Source organism: Durio zibethinus, chromosome 9 (assembly GCF_047325235.1).
Source record: "Durio zibethinus cultivar Kanyao isolate XHJ-2024 chromosome 9, ASM4732523v1, whole genome shotgun sequence".
In the NCBI taxonomy this organism is placed as follows: Eukaryota; Viridiplantae; Streptophyta; class Magnoliopsida; order Malvales; family Malvaceae; genus Durio; species Durio zibethinus.
This window is the reverse complement of record NC_143170.1, coordinates 6,109,652-6,129,549: the sequence shown is the minus strand read 5'-3', so window position 1 is coordinate 6,129,549 and position 19,898 is coordinate 6,109,652. Positions and strand designations below refer to the sequence as shown.

General features: G+C 34.1%; 3 pseudogenes across 2 annotated transcripts; 1 reads left to right on the top strand and 2 right to left on the bottom strand.

The window, feature by feature from the left end:
• Positions 1-2,320: 2,320 nt before the first annotated feature.
• On the top strand, positions 2,321-3,427 carry LOC111302893 (uncharacterized; annotated as a pseudogene). The gene is made up of 2 exons (XR_016345106.1): positions 2,321-2,732; positions 2,819-3,427. The product of XR_016345106.1 is annotated as an uncharacterized LOC111302893 (transcript).
• Positions 3,269-4,212, bottom strand: LOC149516755 (uncharacterized; annotated as a pseudogene).
• On the bottom strand, positions 3,654-19,204 carry LOC111309612 (uncharacterized; annotated as a pseudogene). Its single transcript, XR_016345105.1, has 5 exons — positions 18,843-19,204; positions 18,610-18,756; positions 18,347-18,506; positions 17,515-17,652; positions 3,654-4,834 (listed from the first exon to the last, which is right to left on the bottom strand). The product of XR_016345105.1 is annotated as an uncharacterized LOC111309612 (transcript).
• Positions 19,205-19,898: the final 694 nt, after the last annotated feature.

Sequence of the window (19,898 nt, the reverse complement as noted above, 5' to 3'; positions counted from 1 at the left end):
AAACCTTAAATTACAAGGGGAATTGAACGAGATGCAACAGCTTGTGGATTAGGAAAAGTACACCAAAACACTGCTCAGCCAGGTTTACAGAATTTTGACAAGGATAATATGACAATTACACAAGAAGACAATGAACATAAATAATATTGCAGAGTATGGATAATAGATAAAATAAAATGATGCGCATTGTCACACGTTACTGCAGTTTGGTCCTTGAATCAATTGAGAAGATATATTAGAAATCTCAAGGAGAAGAAAAAGGAAAAAGCAAATATCACCAAGTTCTATTGGTAAGGAAATTTCGGGCTTTTGCATCCACTAATAGTGACTAGTGGTGGTGAGATTGAATCTTCTCAAAACTTGAAAGCTACAGAAAGAGATGTCATTTTCATTAAAAATAGAAGTAATTATTATTATTATTACCGACAATCTACAAAAACAAAAATAGCAGACAAGGGTTCCTAGAATTGTCGGAGAATGAAATGGACATTGACCTAGATTTCTGGGCCAAAAGCCAAAAGCCAAAAATCGAAAGTGACTGGAAACCAACTGGTCCCTACATTGTAGCCTCCTTCAGGACAACAAGCAATAGATAGAGAATCTAAGCATTCATAAAGCAGTTAAGTTCAATAGATAGAGAATCTAAGCATTCATAAAGCAGTTAAGTTCTGAAAAGAATGTTTTTGATTGCATAAAATATCATTCTAGCCTTGAGCAAGAATCATGTATTCAATTCATCTAACATCTTAACATATAATTAAAAAAAAAAATTTAATAGTACTCTATGATATTGGTATGACAACCTTCATAACTAAAGCATTCTGTGTAAAAAGTAATGAATAGACACCAGAAAACAACTTTATATGCATGGCTAAAAAAGTGCAGAGGAAACTTGAACTATCAAAAGATTGATCTAAGTGCTTGTGTCACGGATCTAAGAAAGAGTTCTGAATTTCATATCGAACATAATAGGAGGGTCATTGAGGTGTAAAGGGTTCACATCACTTTCGCCTTGTGAGACACTTTTTGTAGGATAAAATCGTGAGGTCAAAAAGGTCAGAGCGGACAATACCTCACAAGGGTGTGAACCGTGACGGTCAGATTGATCCGGAACGTCGGATGAGTGAATGCTCGAGTCCCGGAACCGTGTGGATTCGGAGCTTAAGTCTCGACCCGTGACAAATGGTATCAGAGTCAGCCCTAAACCGTTCGATCTACGCCAAGCACTTCGAGGGAGGTAGGCAGCGTGACCAGTCTCCGTGATAAGGATGTCACGAGATTGGGTGGAGAAGAATGTCACGGATCTAAGGAAGAGTCCTGAATCCCACATCGAACATAATAAAAGGGTCACTGGGATGTAAAAGAGTTCACACTACCTCTGCCTTGCGAGACGCCTTTTTGTAAAACAAAATCATGAGGTCAAGGATCAGAGCGGACAATACCGACGATCAGACTAATTCGAGACGTCGAATAAGTGAATGCTTGAATCTCAAAATCACGTAAGTTCGAAGTTTAAGTCTCGACCTGATAAATTTAAATGCAAAAAAGCAAAGTGAATCTAACTATTTGTTCTATAGCAGGCCTCAAAAAAAGGAAATTTGACATAGTTCCCAGTAGACTTTCTCTCTGTATATCGCCTTTCAACAGCTACAGTGGCTCATAACAGCTTTACAGGGATGCTGCAATCATATCAATAAAGGGTTAAAACAGGAAATTGACTTTAACAAAACCCAAAATTCTGCCATAAAATGAAAGGAACATCCTGCATATTCTGACGAGGCATTATGTAATAGATCACATAAGAAAACCATAAATGCCTGTATCAACAAGGGTAATCAATACAAAATTACTGCAGTCATCTAAAGCCAAAACAACAGGAAAATATCTATCATGATAAATTCAGGTAACACACTAAAGAAAAAACACACTTACTGAATATAGATGGAAAAACAATGGCAACTAACACCTAATTCAAGGGAAAAAAAAAGGACAGAGCAAAACACATTACTGGTATTTAATAATATTTACAAACACAAAAGCATTGATACCAGCAGGTTCCTGGATTGTACAAAGACAACATTATTATCACCAACTCAAGGAACACAAGTGGTAGCATCCTCTGCGCAAGTCTATAAGGTACAAAATCCATCGATTATTCCCAATTTACACATCTGTAGAATGATAATCAAACCAAACCCTAGATAATTAATTTGGAATCCTTCATACTTTGGATAAATTTTAATTTTCGAGTTTTCTTTATGATAATTTGAATAATATTGGTTGATCCATGGATTCATTTAGTCTAAAGTTTATTTTTTCTGTAGATAATATAACATGGAGAATATGCAATATGCTGAAGAGCTTGTGAGGGAATTTTTGGTCTTCGGAGGATTTACAAATACATTACAAGCTTTTGAGAGGCAGAGAGAATCGTGTACGGATATTGGTAAAGGGTTTCAAGTTGCTAAGATATTAGACTTAATTTTTGCGGTGTATATTCCTAAATTTCAGGCCGAAAAATTAGTTGGTCTATCCAGTTTCTGTAAGCAGTGCCTTTCCTCGTGGTCTGAGACTACGATGCTTGATACCTTGTCGAAATTGGAGGGCTCCGTTCTTTGGCGTTACACTGTTCATGCGTTGCAGTCTGGGAGGAAAGATAAAGCTGTGGAGTTTTTTTGAAATGAATGGAAATGGTTTGCTTCTAAAGAGTTATGATTGGACTCCATTGCTTGGTGGGTTCATTTGTTTTGGTTTCTTTGTTTTCTACTTTTTCTCCTTTTTTTTTTTTTTGACAGATTTTATTGAGTATGCAATGCAGCCATTACTTACTTAAAGAAGAACCCAAGCTCGGATCCTCGGTTTCGTGTTTATTTCTCCAAGTAATGGTATGAAGCTCTCCGTCTTTCTGTGAGGAATTTTTTCGGCGAGATCTTCAATGGTAATCATATCCTTTGGATTTGATGCTTTCCTTCTGAATATGCTCTACATAAATTGTCTATGTTATTGCGTAGATTAACAGAGAGCCAATAGGAGTCAACTTTTTAGGGCACTTTTTCTCCATTTCAAAATGAAATTGGTCTTCGAAGTTTTTGCATCTAAAGATATACATTGTGATTTTTTTTTTTTTGGGTACTAGTAGATATTAAATAGGAGCATAGCATTGGATTTAATAATTTTTTTCCTTGACATTAGAGTGATTCAATTAATGATGGGATTTTGAAGAATGTCCTTAACCAAACGACGTCTTCCTGCCCTTTTGAAGATCAGTTCAGGAAAGAATACAATTAGCCGTCTTAAGAAAGACAACAAGCATCTTAATCCGAAGTACTAGCTGTTTAAGTTTGTTAGAAACTTGAGCAGGCAAAATTCCACCATCAGGATCTAGGGATTGCGCAATAAAACGGCCACAGTTCGGATAATCTTTGAACCTGCAACAAAATATTTGCAAAGCAGAAAAAGTGTAAACTAACTTCAGAAACTTCTGAAGGAATACAAAGAACTTGTACTAAGATGAGCCAAGAGCAAACATTTCCTTTGTTCACCATGGAGAATACCAATGATCAATCCAATATCACATGGCCTTGGTTCTAATGTTGGCAAGTGGATGCATCATATTTTTGAAGAAAAAACAAAATGATTGTGAGAGTCAGAGAGACAACTGAATCAAAACAAACTCACTTCTCATAGAGATCCTTGAGTTTTGTCTCCTAGGGACCAGACCACACGTAAATAACCTAACACCTTAAAACAATTTGATACCAAATCCTAGTTGAATTCATGGCTCTTCCTCTAGAAAGGTGAAATATGTAGGCCAAATGCATTAAATTTGCAAGCATCTCTTCTGATGTCCTAGGTCATGAGAGTTCACAACATCAGCTTCATCCTCACCCAGTGAATTCACTATGCTTCTGCAAACCCATTCACCGGTCTGTGAGGACCTAATTCTCCATTTCCTGGAGTACTCTCCTGATTTCTACTTCCTTTCTTCCAATGGCCCAGTTCATGCAATAAATATTCAGCATTATTGTAATGGCATTCTCTCTGTGTCTTCCAGAAGAGAATTTCAATAAAAAGGGGCTGGTTCTTCATTTTTTAAGCATGTTTCTGACCAAACTAGTAATAAAGCCAACAATATCAGCATGGCCCTTAGTTGGACACGACTTCTGTTCTAAAAAGTATGTCATAGAATGTTCTAAGAAGTGACAACTGCAAAATTTTGTATAAAGCTAAACATATGTTAGGTTTTTTCCATTCAGAAATTCAGCATATTCTCTATGAAAAATGCATTTCCAAGTTTTGACCTGATAAAGCATTGGAGCAAGCTCGAGGTCATCAGTGATCTTCCGCAACGTGCCAATAATGTAGTGATCTGTAATACTGGAATTGCTCCTATAAACTTATGTAACCAGCACAAATTGTGAATAATACCGCAGTTTGCAAAAGCTGAAATGAGAGTAGACACTTTAAAATCAACTTCATTAACAGCGTCAGGCTGTTCATCACCAGAAGAATCATCTGTCCTGCAACAAAGATCACCGACAGCATCACCAGGTGCATTATTATCAACCTGTGGCAGATCTCCAGGACTTCCTATATTTGTCTCAGACGTTCCTAGCTCATTAACCAAGAGAGGTGTACTAGTATCTTCTTTCCAATCAGATGTCTCCTTCATTGAGCTTTCTTTTTATGACACAAATCTGCTGATTGTTCACAAACTAAGGAGCCAACCCCATCTGGTGCAGCAGCATGGTCTTCAAACTGTTCAGTTTTGGTAACACTGTCGCTAACTGCTTTCTTCTTCCTCCCTTTCCTCAATTTTCTAGAAACCTTAATCCTGAGATTCACATTTCAAAGTATAATTACAACAGAAGCAAGAAAGAGAAGAAAGCTTTTCAAAATGGATAAAAAGCAAAACAGGAAACCCATAAGCAGTGAAGCATGATGCAAGTTTATGGACTAAAAATCAACAGAGTAGGATCTCAGGCAAAAATGGGCATGCACATGGGGAGAGAAGTGGGAGGGAGTTGCCTAATAAAATTAAAGGACTTTTTGTAGCATATAAGCAGATCAGTACACATAAGAATATGCATTTTTGTAGATGACCTTAGAATCTTCTTGAAATAAATTAAGCACTAAATCCAACATAAGAATCTGCATTCAGAAAACAAAAGAGGGGGAGGGGGGACTCCATTTAATGGGGTAGCATGTAAGCAGATCAGTACGCTCAACCAGGGTAGAAGCTTTTCAAAAGGATAAGTTAGAATCCCATGACAAGAAACTGTTCTTTCTCAATTTCAAATATTAACAGATAACCTAAGGTCATCCTCATAAAAGAATTGTCCGTATCTGAAAGTGTACAGTGCCCTTTTTTTACAGATACATAAAAAGAACGATTCTTTCTCCTCAAGTAAATATTATTTATATAGGCAAATGTTTAGGTTTTTGGGCATAGTAGGTAGGTAAAACATTTATCAATGTATCTTAGTTTGTGAGTGCACGAGAGAAAGACAAAAGCTAGTAACATAAACAATATCCAATTCAACAGCAAACAAACTTGGCAAAGCAAGCATACGAAAGCATAGATAGTCAAAGCAAGTACATATCACAATATTTTTCATAAGAGAACTTGCTGCAGCTAGAAGCTCGTAATCATTAGTTTCTTTCAAGCCTCAAATGCATTACACCATCTTGAAATCACAAGTTGGAACATTGATTCTGTCATTGATACTGCAATTGGTCCACATTCGTCACCTTCAGAAAATGTGCTATCAGCACACTTATCAACTGAAACTTCAAATATAGCATTTAGACGGTGGCTGTTAAAGGGAACCCATGTCCAATGCAAACATTTATTAAACAAAAGAGACTAGTCTAATGAAGCCATTGACTATTTCAGCAAGGAATATATCAAACTACAATTGAAGGAATGAAACTAAATTCATAACAACTAAAATACTGAGAGATTACGGTTTTAGATCTGAAGATTCTGAACAACTGTAACTAATTTTAACCTTTCAATAAGAAGCTTTCAACCAGAACTTTACTTATTTGCAGACCAAAAGCTACAACAAAACCAATTTCAAAGTTTCATGAGGAGACTACATATTACATGTTCCAGGATGTTTAAGCAAGTTCAACACAAATAAACAAGTATGGGTCAAAGGTACAAAACATAAATCATCAAAACTGTTCATCATGAACTAAATCTTTACATTTAAACTTCAGGGGCAATGTAGTCTTTCTTGGCACCATTTATTCATAGTTAGTTGTGTCCTTTTTGGACATAATCCGATAACCAACCATTAACAAGAAATTAGCATAACCTGAAAAGAAAAATCAGTTTTCCTCTTTCTGTGGGCCTCAAATTAAGGTCAAAATCTTGCAAAAAAGGACCATCTAGGTCTAGTAAATCAGTCCCACTATTCTTTTTGTTTATCACACTCAAACCTTCTACAACCATGAAAATGTACTTGAAAGCATCAAATTATGTTAATTCCCCAGTCAGTAGTTTACCACGAAAAAAAGTTTCTCCAGCACTGCTGCTTCTGTTAAACTAAAACTTTTTAACAGTGCTTGGATATTTAAGGGAAAAAAAAGCAGGGTAAATGGCTGAGAAGGTGAGGATAGTATAGGAAGCAACTCATGTTTACTTTGTTCAGAAGTGGAGAATTAACAAGAGAGTTTATGTGCTATTCCTAACATAGCTCAATTAGAAATCATTGCTAAAACAAATCTTATATGTGAATCACAAGCTGAAAACATTAAACTATAATATTCTATGGAAAAACTAAGAAATAAATCAGTGTGAAAACTGAATGTATATTAGAAAACTGCTAATTGAGAATTATACAAGAATCTTAGGTTTATATACAACTAACTAGGATTTAAACTAGGAAACTAAATCTTCCTAAAAAACTAATCCTATAATTGAGGGATTGCCTATCCTAATTTTAGGGATACAAATACTTAATTCTAGAGATACAAATATAAATATACAGATTACAACCAACTGTAAATAAGTGTTTTCCCACACTCCCCCTCAAGCTGGTGAATAGGTGTTTTCCATTCCTAGCTTGAAAATAATTTCCTGAAATGTTGCACTGCTGAGACCTTTAGTCAACACATCTGCAAGTTGACCCTTGGTTGATACATAAGGTGTACAAATCAACCCACTGTCTAGTTTCTCATTTATGAAATGCCGGTCTACTTCAATGTGTTTTGTTCTGTCATGTTGCACAGGATTGTGTGCAATGCTTATTGCAGACTTATTATCACAGTAGAGTCCATTGATCCATCCCACTTGATCTTCAAGTCTTCTAAGATAATCTTTAACCATAGTAGTTCACAAATTCCTTGAGCCATTGCTCTGAACTCTGCTTCAGCACTTGATCTTGCCACCGCATTCTGTTTTTTACTCCTCCAAGTCACAAGATTACCACCTAAGAAAGTACAGTAGCCTAAGATGGATATTCTATCAGTTACTGAACCTGCATAATCAGCATCTGTATATGCTTCTAGAACTAACCCTGAATTTCTTTTGAATAAGATACATCTCTCAGGATTGGCCTTCAAACAGTACAATATACGGTAAACAACCTGAAGGTGCACTTTTTTAGGACTATACATAAATTGACTTACCACACTCACAGCATATGCTATATCAGGTCTAGTATGTGAGAGATAAATGAGTCTTCCAACTAATCTTTGATACATCTCTCTATTTACAGCAGCATCTTCATTAGCTTCTCCACTTTTATGATTATGATCTATAGGGGTATTTGCAGATTTACATGCAAGCTTTCCAGTTTTTTTCAGAAGATCCATCACATATTTCTGTTGTAAGATGAGAATACCATGGCGTGAGTGAGCTACTTCAATTCTTAGGAAGTACTTCAATCTCCCTAGCTCCTTTATCTCAAATTCTCTAGCCAAACACTGTTTTAGAGATTCTCTCTCTTTTTCATCATCTCCAGTTACAATTATATCATCAACATACATTAATCGAACTGTGACTCTCCCTGAATCAAAGTGCTTGATAAACAATGTGTGATCTCCTTGACTCTGTTTATATCCCATTGCTAGCATCACTTTGGCAAATCTTCCGAACCAAGCTCTAGGAGACTGTTTAAGGCCATATAAAGCTTTTTTTAGCCTGCATACTTTGTTTGCTTCTAGATGACCTCCAAATCCCGGTGGAACCTTCATATATATTTCTTCTTCCAAATCACCATGTAGAAAAGCATTCTTTACATCAAATTGTTGAAGCTGCCAATTGTAATTTGTAGCCAATGATAACAAAATCCTAACTGTATTCATCTTGGCAACTGGAGCAAAGGTTTTCTGGTAATCTACTCTATAGGTTTGAGTGTAGCCCTTAGCCACTAACCTGGCTTCATACTTTTCAACAGTACCATCTGCCTTGTATTTTATAGTGAAAATTCATTTACATCTCACTGGATTTTTTCCTTTAGGCAACTCTACCAGTGCCCATGTCTGATTTTTCTCTAAGGGCTCCATTTCTATTTTCATGGCTTGCCTCCATTTCTCATTAGATAATGTCTTGGATAATGTGGTTGGAACAAAAATAGTGTTTAGGCTCACAAGAAAATTTTTGTGGGATGGTGAGAATTTTTCAAATGACACAAAATTGGAGATTGGGTATAGTGGATGCTTGGTACATTCTCTGGTTCCTTTCCTAATGGCAATAGACAGATTATAATCACTAGTTATAGTTTTAGAATATTCATGCTCATTTTGAGAAACAGAGTCAAAAACTGTAGTTACCTCATTTTCAGAGTTAGAATCAGGTTCTTGGACTGGTTCTGGTTCAGGATCTGAAACTTTTTTTCTTGAGTACACGTGTAATTCCTTCATAAAATCAAGAACAATATTATCCTTTGTCACATCTTCCGTATTTGGAATGGGTTATGACTCAAATTCAGTGTTTGACTTGGGCTCAGCAAAAACAGATTTTGACTCAGAAGAATTAATGGGTGTAAATGTTGAAAAAAGAGGCAAATCAAGCAAAAAGAAGTCTTTATCCTTATCTTCCATGAATGAAGTCTCTCTCTGAAAATAAGGTTGAGTAAAAAATGATTTATTTTCTTCAAAAGTGACATCTGCAGACACATAAAATTTTTTGATAGAAAGATGATAGCACTTATATCCTTTTTGAGTTAAAGAATACCACACAAAAATACACTTAATCGCTCTTGGATCCAACTTTCCCCTGTTATGACTGTGAACATGAACAACTGATGTACAATCAAATATCCTAGGTGTGAGATTGTTTGTGGTATTGAGATTGGGATAAAATTGTGAAAGTAATTCCATAGGAGTTTTAAATCCTAAAACCCTTAAAGGTAACCTATTTATAATATGTGTGACAGTGAGAACAGCTTCCCTCAGTAAAATTTAGGTACATTTGCTTGAAAAAGAAAAGCTCGGGTTGTGGCTAGTAAATGACTGTTTTTCCTTTCTGCCTCTCCATTCTGCTGTGGAGTATTAACACAAGATGACTCATGGATAATCCACTCTTTTTGAAAATAGGTAGATAGACTCTGGTTGAAGTAGTTTCTTGCATTATTAAACCTAAATCTCTTGATTCTCACTCCAAATTGATTTTGGATCGTGTTTTGAAAGCTTAAAAACACACTATTCACATCTGATTTGGATTTAAGTAAAAAAACCCAAGAAATCCTGGTACAATCATCTATGAATGAAACAAACCATCTCGCACTAGAAATATTAAGAATTGTAGAGGAACCCCAAATGTGACTATGAATCAAGTACAAGGGAGTAGAACTTCTTTTGTTACTGATTGGAAAAGACACACGTCTATGCTTTGCAAGTTCGCAAACATCACAATGAAAATCTTCGACAGTTAATCCTTTGAACAAAGAAGGAAACATGTTTCTTAAGGTTCCAAAAGAAGGATATTCAAGACGAAAATGATAAAACCAGATTTTATCTTTATTGAAAGATTTTAAAAAAAAAAAATGACATCGATAAACTATTCTTGATACTACTTGTGTTATTTGATGTTTCAAGATAGTATAGTCCATCCTTCTCCTTAGCAAGTTCAATCATCTTTCCCGAACTCTGGTCCTGAAATTCACGATAAGAGGGATAAAAAGTTACTTTGCAATTCATATATCTGGTAAGTTTTTGTATAGATATCAGATTAGTAGACAATCCACGAACATGAAAAACATTTTTTAGAACAAACGAGGGATTAACTTAAACATCTTCTAATCCTGCCATTGTGGTAAGTGAACCATCTGCAACAAAAATTTTTTTATTACTAGGACACATGTTTTATGTACTAAACTTTTGTGAGGAATGTGTCATACGGCCTGTGACTCCTGAGTCAATGACCCAAGAACTCGTAATAAGCTTAGCCGAGACATTTAATCCATGAGAACCGAAAGCTTTACCTGAACTAGAAACTTTACCCAAAGAACATACCACAGTAGGCTTTTCAAGGATTTTCAATAGTTTCTCAGTTTTTCAATCTCTTCCCTGTCGAACTCTCCTTGTTTCTGAGATATCTGTAGTACTCCAGTGATTTTTTCAGTTAACATTTCCTCAAATTGGGTGGTAGTGATATCTTTCTTTGAAAAGGTTCAACAATGAAGGCCTAAATAGGATTCGACAATGAAGGCCTAAAAAAGTTAGCAAGAAAGGTTGAAAATTTTGCTTCCCAATAAGAGCCTAAAGCTCTGATATCATGTGAAAAAATTAAAAAATAAATCAGTGTGAAAACTGAATGTATATTAAAAAACTGCTAATTGAGAATTATATAAGAATCTTAGGTTTATATACAACTAACTAGGGGTTAAACTAGGAAACTAAATCTTTCTAAAAAACTAATCCTATAATTGAGGGATTGTCTATCCTAATTTTAGGGATACAAATACTTAATTCTAGAGATACAAATATAAATATACAGATTACAAGATTACAACCAACTGTAAATAAGTGTTTTCCAACATATTCTACTCCCAAATCCTTCTAATTTTACACATTTTAAAAGTATGGAAGATGGTTTCGAGGGATTTGATTGACCTACACATCCTACTACTTAAAGATTTAAATGTAACTTTTCATACAAGCATTCAGCAAAAATATACACTAAACAGGATAACAATGAGTTTAAAGCTCCAGGCATCAACAACATACATTACCTGTGGTGATTCATTTGTAAAAGAAAGTTCACTGATGAGAACTGCATCCACCCATTAGAACAAGTTTGTCCGTGCGGATGTAGGGTGTCTTCTACTAATCACTCTATGTCTTTCGAATAAAAGAAGTAGAACTTAGAGTATTCTTCACCTGTGAGGTCAAAAACTTGTGGTATTGAAAAGAAGTAACAAACTCAGCGATCTTAAAGAAAGCAATCATGTCACCATTCTGAATGCATGATGTTCCTTGTCAATATCCTCATGAATAAATTTCATTAATATTGACAACATTCAGTTTGCATTTAAGGATCAGTAGAAAGACAAAGAATAAGGGAAAGAAAGAAAAAACAAAGAGAGTGGGGGTGGGATGACATAAAAACAAGTTGGCATTTCCACTCCAAAGTGCATACCATTAACTGGTTCACAAAATCATGAAGCAATTCCAGAATATTATTCCTCGTTGCAGGTAGTTGTCTATATCCCTTCACAATTTTTTGCATTGAAATCGCCTTTATGATGTTTAAGCTTGTTGGGAATTAGGAGCCTATCTCACAAACTGAAAGCAATAATATATATGCAAAAAATAAAAATATTACACAAAAACACCAAGATTTATATTGGTTCACCCTCAATATGAGAGTTAAGTCAACTTTTAGAACCACTACAGAAATTTTACTATAATGAAGATGGAAAATTACAAAGGAGAAAAACTATATCTTAATTTCTATATTTTGCATTAACTCTCTAACTTTCTGTATCTCTTCTTTCTCTTATTTCTCACTTTCTCACTTGATTCTTGCACACAAATACACAAGCCAAGGTCCCCTTTAATGGATGGTGTTCAAGCACTCTATTAATTACAACTTCTATCAACCAACCATCACTTAACTCCTACTAACAATTTACAATTAAAAGTAATAGTTATAACAACCAACTTCCATCTCCAATAATAAATGAAAGTTGAATTTGTCTCCACATCTTCTAATAATCTCCCACTTGGAGAGTCATTCATTATCAACTAACTCCAGCAATAGCCACGACTTCTCGTTCTTCAATGGAGTTGCAACTTCAATTTCTCAACTGTTATAGTGTTTTTTAACATATCAATTGGATTCTGATTCCTTTAAATCTTCTCAAGTACTAAGACACTATCTTCTAAAGTTGATCTTATAAAATGATATCAAACTTGTACATACTTTGTCTTAGCATGATAGATAAAATTTTTTGCCAAATGAATGGCACTTTGACTGTTGCAATGCAACAAACTTCTATCAAACTTGTGACTAAGTCCATCCAAGAAAGACTTCATCTCTTTACTAGACTCTATTACTGTAACATATTTTGCCTTAGTAGTAAAAAGTACAACTATATTTTGCAACTTTGAAACCCAACTGATTGCTGTACCACTGAGCATGAAAATATAATAGGTAGTACTATTTCTACCGTTTATATCGCCAACCATGTGAACATCAACATTACCATGCAATCCCAAGTTTGATTTATTGAAACACAGAGATAGATTTGTTGTATCTTTTAAGTATCTGAGAATCCACTTAATTGCCTCCTAATGTTGTTTTCCCGGATTACTCACATATTTGCTCACAACTCCGACTACATGTGCTATGTCCAATCGACACACACCATGACATATATAAGACCATTAATGACAGAGGCATAAGGCATTTTAGCCATGTATTCTTTTTCTTGCTTTGTTGTGGGTGACTGATCTCTACACAATTAGAAATGACAAGCCAGAGGAGTGCTCATAGGTTTTGCTCCATCCATGTTGAATTTGTAAAGTACCTTCTTTATATATTCTTCTTGTGATAGCTTAAGGATTTCCCTATTTTTGGTGATTCTTATTTCAAGGATTTGTTTTGTAACGCTCAAATCTTTCATTGAAAATTCCTTTGATAACTTCTTTTTCAACTTTTCAATTTTTTGTATGCTTATTTCGACAATCAATATATCATCAACATATAACAAAAGCATAATGTAAGAGCTACCAAACTTTTTGATATAATAGCAATAATCTGCTTGAGACCTCAAAACACCATTACTGCAAATGAAGTTTTCAAACTTCTTTTACCTGTCTAGGAGCTTATTTTAGACCATATAGGCTTTTTAGAAGCTTGCTCACCATTTTCTTTTTTCTTTGGACCTCATAACCTTGTGGCTGTTGCATGTAGATCTTTTTTTCTTTTGTTGAAAACCTTTTACCATTAGCCTTGCTTTATATTGTTTACTACCATCATGTTTTTTTATTCGGTAAGCTTATTTATTTTGCAATGCTTTCTTTTTTGCTGGTAGTTTTCCTAACTGCTATGTTTGGTTCGACATCAACAAATCCTTTTTATCTTTCATGGCTAGTTCACACTTGATTAAATTAACAATTTGCATTGCTTTTTCATAATATTCTAGTTCACCTTTGTCAGTTAAAAGAATGTAATTTAGCAAGGGAGACAATCTCTATGGCGGCCTGATTATCCTTGAAGACTTTTTGAGTTCTATTATTGGAGTCGATTGATCGATATCTGTGACTATATTCTCTTGTGCTTCTGTAGGTGTGTTTACTTGAGTTTCTCAAGAATTTTATTGTAAATCATTCACTGGAAAATCTTTCAAATGAATTATCTCTAAACTTTTTTGTTTCAAAATCTATAGTTTTTGAAATCTTACTTAATTTGTCTTTTTATAGAATTTGCTCATTTATGATTACATCTCTATTCTTGATAATTTTTTTTTTTTATTTTGATCATCCTAAAAACGATAACCAAACTCAGTTTCTCTATAACCAATGAAATAGCATTTCTTAGATTTCAATTAATTACTTTTGGCAGCATCATCAATATGAACATATGCAAGACATCCAAACACTTTTAAAAATGAGAGTTTTAACTTTTTGTCACTACAAACCTTTTATGGTATTTTGCAATCCAAAGGTACTGAAGGACCTTTATTGATCAAGAAAGCAGCAATGTTGACTGCATTTGCCTAGAATGCTTTAGGTAGCCCTATGTGAATTCTCATACTTCTTGTATGCTCATTTAGAGTTCCGTTCATCCTTTCGACTAGTCCATTTTGCTGAGGTGTCCTTGGAATGGTTTTCAACATCTTGATCCCATTCTCGACACAATAATGTCTGAAATTACTATCAAAATATTCTCCCCTATTGTCGGACTTCAAACATTTCACTTTTAGATTTGTTTCATTCTAATCATGGCATTCCACCGTTTAAATGCACCAAACACATTGGATTTATTCTTTAGAAAATAAACCCATATCTTATTGGTTGAGTCATTAATAAATGTTAAATAGTAACTGAACCTTTTAAGAGAAGTAACTAGTGAAGGCCCTCATATGTCAAGGACCAACTCTATTTTTTTTTTTTGAATAAAACTCTAATTTTTTTTTTCAACTCCCTTCCAACTTTTGGGAACCTAAAGTCTTTTTTGTTTTCCAAAAATACAACTTTCACATATTTTGACTTTGACTTCCAAAAATAGCATTGTTTCTGTGTGATCTATCTTTTCATAGTTCCAACACTTCATATTCTGTCTAACTTTAGAATTACTTTTTCGTTTTTGGACTTTGATATTCTATCATTTCAATTAGAGTTTCTGTTATTTGCTCTACCTCAATTCTTATGATTTAAGACAAAATCCAAAGTCGTCGCTTCACTAGAGTCATTTCTATGATTTTCTTCAACATGAATTCGGTCTTTAACATCATTAAATTTCAATTTTGCAATACCAATAGGATTACTAACCGTTGTCATCACAAGCTTCCAGTTGCTTGGTAGGGATGCCAGAAGAATTACGGCAGGAATCTGATTAGCAAAATCAATTTCAACGAAAGTCAATTGATTGACAATTGTGTTAAACTCATTAAGATGCAATGCCACTAAAGCACCTTCAGCCATCTTCAAATAGAATAACTTTTTTGTGAGAAAAACCTTATCATTTACAATAGGTTTTTCATGCATATTAGAGAGTACCTTTATCCAATGATTCAAATAACGGCCGCGAAATTACGATCGTGCCACCACCCGTCACCGCCATCGAGAAAAACACGATTGAGAAATTTAATCACACTTAAAATAGTGTGTAATGGTCACTAAAAAACGGCGTAACGTGGAATAGCAGCAACAACAGTCCGTTATTGCCGCTATCCCATTTTTCCATCACCAATAATCAGTATAAAATAAAAAAAAACTTTTAACACAATCTGCTAACAATTAAGACTGCAAAAGTAAAAGTAAAAACAAAAGTCAAAAGAAAAGATAACTCGTTATATTCTCAGTTTCAATTTTCAAAATCAATCTAAAAAAACTTAAAAAACAATATCACCCATTCAATCGACAGGCAGTTACCTAAATTTAAATAAGTCCTAAGTCTTTAATCAACAATCAAAATAAAAGAAGATAAGAAAAAAATTAAGTTACCTTTTTTCTTTAAAATTTTTATAGAATAATGTTGATATTTGTGTTTGCGAAAATCTGAGTGAGAGAGATGAGAGTATGCAAAAGAGAGATGAAAAAAAAGAGAGAAGAAGAAGACTTGATAAGCTTGGTTAAGTTGATTTGAGGGAGGGCTAAAGGGTTGAGGCGAGGCAATGACGTGAAGAATAGGGAAAATTTTGGGGAAATTTGGGGGGTGTTTGAGTGTGCATCAAAGAATGGGTCAGGGGCTAGGGCTGCTGAGATAGAAATTGGTGGGGTAGGATCAAGTAGGGTGGGGTGCATTGGGAGGTAAGGTGGGTAGATTTTATTTAAGGGGGGGGTGTTGCTGAGATATAAATGGGGTGGGATGGGATCGGGTAAGGTGAGGTACATTAGGAGGTAAGGTGGGGTGGGTAGATTTTATTTAATTTTATAATTAATTTTATTAAAATATAAATTTAAAAATTTGTAATTTTTAAAATATTTTTAGATCAAATTTAGTTAGAGAGATTGAGATTTCATAATTAAAAAAAAAAGAGATTAATAATTTAATATGATATATATAAAATTTTTAAAAATCATTAAATAAGAGTTTTTATGATTATAATTATAATTATCACATTTTATAATAAATTGTGTAAAATTAAAAAAAATTCACGATCACGATGATCTTGATGACCACAATGATCTTCATTATATTCGAAAACTCGATAAATATGATGCAACCGAAAACGTACCCCACAATCGCTATTTAAATCTTTGCCTTCATCAAATCTGTGGTCAATGTCTCCTTGGCAACATTGTGAGCTATGTTCTTTGATAGTGTTAGTTGAATGACTCCAACACCCATCTGTCAAGGAGCTTACAATCTTCGTATGACATATTTTTTGATTTCATGCCTAGAAGTGATAAACACAACTTTCCATTGAATAGATAATCTTCCATTTGCATTTTCCAAAAAGAATGTTCCATCAAATTTGTTGATTCTATATGTTATAGCTTCTTCGCTAGCCATTGCTTTTAATCATGAAATTACGAAAATAGTCCCACTAGGTAGGTTCCTAAGAAAGATTGAAAGGCTTAAAATCAATCTTACTATTCTCATTAGACAAATATCTTAAAATCGTATTTATCTACATCACTAAATTTTCATATACATGAGCAGTAGCGTATACATAAACAGTGCTATATACTTGAACAATGCCACCTAACAAACTTCAATCTTCTTTAATACCAGTTGTTGGAAATTAAAAGCTTGACTTGCAAGCCAAAAATGATAACATGTATTATTAGAAGATATGGAAACAAATTCAATTTTCATTTATTATTGAAGATGGAAGTTGATTGTTGTAAATCATTAATTGTAAATTGTTAGTAGAAGTTAAGTGATAATTGACTAATAGAAGTTGTAATTAATAAAAGCCTTGAACTCCATCTATAAAAGAGGACCTTGGCTTGTGCTTTTATGTGCAAGCATTAAATGAGAAAGTGAAAAGTAAGAGAAAAAGAAAATAAAGAGTTAGAGAGCTAGTGAAAATATAAGAAGTAAAAGATATTTCTTCTCTTTTGTAATTTTCCATACTTATCATAATAAAATTTCTACAATAGTTTTAAAAGTGGACGTAACTCTTGTATTGAGAGTGAACCACTATAAATCTTTTTATATTTTTTGTACAATATTTTAAATTTTTGTATATATATTAAAGCTTCCAGTTTGTGAGACAAGCTCTTAATTCTCAACAAAGCAAAGAATTTTCAAAAGGATAATCAGGGTTTCCTTTATACACTGCTTTAGAACCATCCTTTCACACAGAACATGATTAGTCATAAAATTTATTGATGCAACTCCTGCAAAGTATCAGCGACGTCAATGACAATGATACTACATACCATAGTAAGCCGTCTAAATGTTCCCCTAAACTGTGAATGGTGACCAGTATAGTGGAGTCTTGAAGCCCTTCTTTTCTTTGCTTCCTCTTCCATGATGGACTTGAGACCATCAATGAAAGCCTTGGCATCTGCACCCTCCTATAATACAGAATTCAATAGAAACAAGTAAGCATGTGGAATTGTGAATTGCATTAATAAACTGAACAATCAGATGAAATTAGACAAAAATAAAGGGAAACAAACATCAGAACATTTCAGATGAGCTTTGGAAAGCAACTCCAGTTCTTGCCCTATAAATATGTAATGAAAAATTTCTAATAGAAGCAAGTTATCATGTTGAAGATAGCTACGAGAACCACCACTCTGCTGAGTTTTAACTATAATTAAATCCATTACATTCTCACAGAACAAAAATTCAAGAAATCTGTCTTCCCAATGATAAAAAAATTGGCCAGCCTTTTGTAAGGATGACATATCTTGGATGGCAAGAATGTTGTGAAATAAGGTGACTACCAGCTGGAGCAATTTCTAGTCATCTTCTTTGAATACTTCACTGAAATTTAAAGGGTTAACCATTAACGCTGATATCAACACAACAGCTAACGATCTAATCTAATGGCACAATTGCTTTACATGTACATGAAAAAAATGACCGTCCTGTATCACAGCATCTAACAGCTTAGCTAGACCTTTGTTTCTGAAGGTTTCAAAACAGTTGAACTCATTCATTTTTGGTAACCAACATTTTAGGTTGGTTTGCGAACAACATCTAATTTCTTTTCCTTTTTCCTGCACCTTAACTTAGCAATTAAAGGGTCCATTTCTTGCTTACCATTCCAAATTTTCAAAGGGACCTTCAAGAAGGGAAACTGTAACTGCAACACCTTCACTGCTCGTGAGAGAAACCTTCATATTCCAAAGATACTTTATCTGTTGAAGGATATCACTGGAGGAAAGCTCGATAGGCATTGAAAGAAAAACTAAAGCTTTCACTGAAGAATTCAAAGCAGAAGGATAACAATACCAAGCAAGTAGCATTTACTACGCTTTTTTTTTTAAATGACCGAAAAACCCTAACATCAAAACTTTACCAACCTGCATTTAACACCAAATAATGTTGCCAGTGTTCAATAATTGGAATAAAGTTTTTTGAAACAATATTCCACCTGCAAACTTGCTTAAATACTTCACGCCTTTGTGGATCGTCCATTCTTAAAAACCTCAGTAAATCCTTCAATGCATCTTCAAGTAAGTTATTTGAAATAAGATTATTCAAATCAGAATACATAAATTAAACAAAAATTCACTTCAATAGGGGCAAATGATACCTAGACAGTGATCGCCCTAACTGCCTCGTTATCTAGTCTTCCTCGAGGATGTCAAGACTGGCGCAGATCCCTGATAAGCCCTCCATGTCCATTTTTCTCTTTCGAATTGGGGGTTTGAGAAGAAACTATTAGGGGCTAGGGTTTTGGGTGATGGAGGAATCAGATCAGAAGAAATTTGGAAGGATGATGAGACCTAAAAAAATTTTTGCGAGAGAGGTGCGAAGGTGAACATGGTTGAAGAAAAAGGTTCATGTTACTGTTGGAAGATTGGCCGATTAGGGCTCTTGTGGTGCCAACTGTAATACGAGATTTCCTGCGCTTTTGAATGTATCCGAAGATGGGATCAGGTGCTGTAGGGTATAATGAGGCTCGAGCATACAAGAGACGTGGAAGAATATGGTCAGTGGATTAACATCAACAACGAGGAAATAAAAAAGAAAAGCCCTAGCCTTCTTCTGGTCCTGATTCCTGGGCCTCCTATTAGGTCCATTAAATAGATTGGATTACGTCGTTTTACAGACCCATTAGGCCCTTTAAGATATAACAAAGAGAATCCATAGCCTTCTTCTAATCATGAACCGCCCATTAAGTCCGTTATATGGAATAGATTACTTCGATTTAAAGGCCCATTAGGCCCGTTAAGGCATATAAATTTCTGACCTACCTCTATAATTTATAATATATACGTATAAAAGCATGGATGTGAAAAAAAAAAATTAAATGACAAAAATGGATATTGTTATTCATTTAAATTGTTATTTTAAATAATTTATATATTTTTATTATTATTACAATTTATTTAATAATAATGGTTAATAAATTTTAGCAAACTGACTCACATATAAATCAATCTATTAAACTATCCTAATCAACTTTATCAAATTTCTAATATTGTTGTAGCAAAATTTTCACCAACCTATTATGTTGGGATAATTAACTTTATCAAAGAGATTCGTTAATTTTTCTATTTATTTTAATAATTATAAAATTTATTCAAAAGTAACAAGATTAGTTAATTTTTATATTTATTTTAACAATTATGTTTTGTTTATCACT